We start from the raw sequence: 3,971 nt of genomic DNA on the forward strand, positions 1-3,971 counted from the left end.
CATCACAAAAAAACTCATAATGGTCAAATTGAGTCAGAAAGGCAGTCTTAGGGATGTCTGCAGCCCTAATCCTCAACTGATGGTAGCCAGATCTTAGATCATATTAGAAAACACTGTAGCATCCTTTAGCTAATCGAATAGATCATTAATGTTGGGCATGTGGTAATGATTCTTCGTCATCACCTTATTCAACTGTCTATAATTGATGCATATCTTCTTAGTCTCGTCCTTCTTCTTAGTAAATAGGATAGGAGAACCCCATAATAATACCTTTAATGGATGAAACCCTTACCTAGAAGGTCCTCAAGCTTAATATGAAGCTCCTAGAGCTCTGTGGGAGACATTCGCTAAGGTAGGACTAAGATGGACTTAGTGCTAGGCTCCAAGTTTATAGAAAAATCAATATCTTTCTCTGGAGGTAGGTGAGGTAGTCGGTAGGAAATTCACCAATAAACTTTTGAACCACAAGAACATAATCAGTAGAGAGAGCCTCACTAAATACATCCTAGACATATGTTAAATAAGTTACGCAGCAAGTGGAAACTAACCGCTTAGCTCTCATAAAAGATATAATCCCCGTTGGTGTGCAACTATAAGCACTCTGCCATGAAACTGGAGAAATATCAGGCATGGCTAATTTAACGGTCTTAGCATAGCAATCCAAACCGCATGGTGATGAGATCACTAGTCCATGCCTAGAATAATATTGAAATCCAGCATATCAAGTAAAATAAGATCTGCCCGGGTATCATGCTCCTGAATATTTACCTCACATGATCTACAAACCTGATTCACTATGAAAGAATCTCCTATTGGGGTCAAAATATGCAACAGTACCACTAAAGTCTCAGAACTAATACCCCAATAGGGGGAAATATATCTAGACACATATGAATATGTAAAATCTGGATTGAATAAAGTTGAAATAGTCTGTTGGCATATGAGAATAGTACCTGTGATAATATCATCTGATGCCTATGCCTCCACTTGCACTAGAGAGATATAAAAGTGTCCTTGTCAGCCTTAACAACGACCGTCTCTCCTACCACCTAAACTGCCTCCTTGAGGACCTTCTCAAATACCCTGGTGGATGCCTCAATGACCCTATGTCTAATCTCTACCTCCATGTGCCTGACTCTAGTCTTTGGCTCTAAGGTCCTGACTCTAGTATCTGCCTCTAGGTGGAGGTGGCACATATTATATCGATCTAGCTCGATGGGGGCACTCTTTATACCAATGATCAAGTGAACAACAATTATAATAACCCAAAGTTGAACACCCCTATAATAATGCTACTTTTGTTTGAAAGGAGTGAATATGATCCCCTCGAACCCTAGCCCTCTTTAGAACCACCTTAATGGGGTTGGCTGGTATTTGAAGCTTATAGAGTTATCTAAACAGGCTGGCTAGGCTGACCTTGCTGATATCTATTCTACGGGAACCTCTGATGGGGCTTGTTATAGCTATCCCTACCTTTAGTTACGTACCCACTATAGCAACCCTAATATATAGCCCTCTGTTACTGCCTCATTGAGCCTTGAGACGACTATGCTCCATGGTACGAGCATGATCAATAACATCAAGAAATGAATTACCCACTGAAACCAAATGCTTCATCTCTAACCTCAATTGATACCTCAACCCATACATAAAGCATCGTACCCTCTCCTTCTTTGTGGGTAGAATCACAATAGCATAATGGGAAAGATGATGAAATCTGGCCTTGTACTCTAAGATTGTCATAGGGCCTTACTCTAGCCTCAAAAACTAATCTTGGATTTGGTCCCTGACACTTCTAGGGATATATCTGGCTATGAAGCTTCCAAAAACTCAGTCCATGATAAAAGAGGGGACCCATCTTATATTTTTATTAAACGGATCTAAACAGAGGATCTCACCCCTCATGGTGGGTAGGGTTTGTTCCAAACACCCCCAAGCCTTAACATAAATAAAAGAAATTCAAAACAAAGAGGGGGACATAAATCATACCTCCATTCTATGGTGGTTCATAAGTCAGTTTTCTACTAAGGATAACTAATTCATCCCCAATATGATAATGAAACAAACTTGGAAACTAAGTACCTAGCTAGAGGACTCATCTCAATACAAAGAAACTAGGAAAGTTATAAACAAGGGAGAATCTCCCTTACAAAAGTAAGAAAATAGAATTCTAGTCCTATTCAAAAGACTTATAACTTAATGGAATAGCCAAATTGAAAAAGTTAAACAACCAAAAATGGAAATGAGGTGATCGAATGCAAAATTAGTGACCCTACCCAAGCACTCAAGGTGGTTTCTTGACTCTTTTCAGTTTCCTCCTCCTATGATTTGCCATTCCAATTTTCTCTAAGATGTAGCTCCTTTTAGCTCCAATATATAAATGATGATGAGTGTAGAAATGCTGTAAAATGTTCAACTTATGACTCTATTTGGAAAAGTAATCTGTTTTAGTGTTAGCCTTTATATAAGTGTGCTTACATTAGAAAAGTTTAATTTGTGTAATAAGGTCATGCAACTCACTGATGGATTCCTAAATTTGGCAAGAAGGTTTTTCATTAAGGTTAAACCATTTGGTGAGAAGTTCAAAGTCAACTTCTAAGACATCTCTCTTATGCCCATGTTGAATGCACCAATAGATCCCATAAATTACTTCTTGAAGTTCAGCCTGGTTGTTGGATCCAATTCTCAAGGGAATTGAAATGGCATAGACTAGAGAACCATGGTGATCCCTCAGGATACCTCCTACTCTTATCTTACCAGAGTTTTTGATAGCACTCCGATCAATGTTTGACTTGTAGATATTGTTATAAGGTTTTGGTCTATGTGACAGTGATAATTCTCACTTCTAAAGTGCATCTTTCTGTCATAATAATTAACTCCCTCCAGTTTTTAGCCCATTGTAGGTATAAGAACCCTTGATATACTGGATTGTTTACCTCTATATTTAGCAGAACACTTGTTCTTTGACAAGTTCCAATTGATAAACATAGGAAGGGACTGAATCGGGAACTTGTGAACTTCATTCCTGTATTTTAGATTCCACCTTTCGTGTGTTATCCCAAAAACATTCGATAAATACCTCCAAATGTAATTACAAAAATGTCTAGACACAAAGATATGCTATATGTTGTCCCATCCTGGTCTTATGCAACAAAAACATCTTACATAATCAATGCTAAAGCTAGTGAGTTCGTCATTGGTAGGAAATTTTCCTCTTAAGTCTCTCCATATATGAGATGAGACTTTGAAAGGTATGTTCTTATGCCAGCTCATAGTATTCAACATAGTCTGACTTTTCTTTTATCTGATAATTTCCCAAGCTGAGGCATAAGAAAAGCTGCCACTGTCTCTAGGTACCCACATATCATCATCAAGAACTCTTTCATGGTACTGGAATCTAGTGTTCAGTATATGAGGGATCAAAAGAGGAGGAACACGGTCTCTCAGCACGGTCTCATTCCACACCCCATTAACAAGGAACTAAGAAACTCTGACATTATTGATACTGGAGATATTGGGGTTTTGATTGGCCAAAGCTTTAGTTCCCAAGCAATTATGCCACTAGAAATATGAGTTTCCAGAGTTTATTTTCCATCTAATATATTGTTCTATCACCTGCCTATTTCTTTTCATATATCTCCAAACTAAAGACTTGCTAATGTGCCATTTCTTGGCTACTGGATTGGATCTTTGATAGTAATTTGCTTTTAGGAATTGTCCCTACAGTGTGTCCTTTGTTTTAAATTCCACCACTGCAGGTATGTATAACTTGTCTCACCCATATACCCCCTCTTCATATGGGAAACTCAAAGTTTCTCAGGATGCCCAATAGTATTTTTTCCTTTGTTCCAACCCCCAAAAAAATCTGAGGTCACATTCTTGATATATTTAATCGTAGTTTTTTGAGGGGATATAGCCGAAAATATATGAATTGGAATTGATTAGAGGACATGCTTCACCAACATAACTTT

This window comes from Solanum dulcamara, chromosome 10 (assembly GCF_947179165.1).
Source record: "Solanum dulcamara chromosome 10, daSolDulc1.2, whole genome shotgun sequence".
In the NCBI taxonomy this organism is placed as follows: domain Eukaryota; kingdom Viridiplantae; phylum Streptophyta; class Magnoliopsida; order Solanales; family Solanaceae; genus Solanum; species Solanum dulcamara.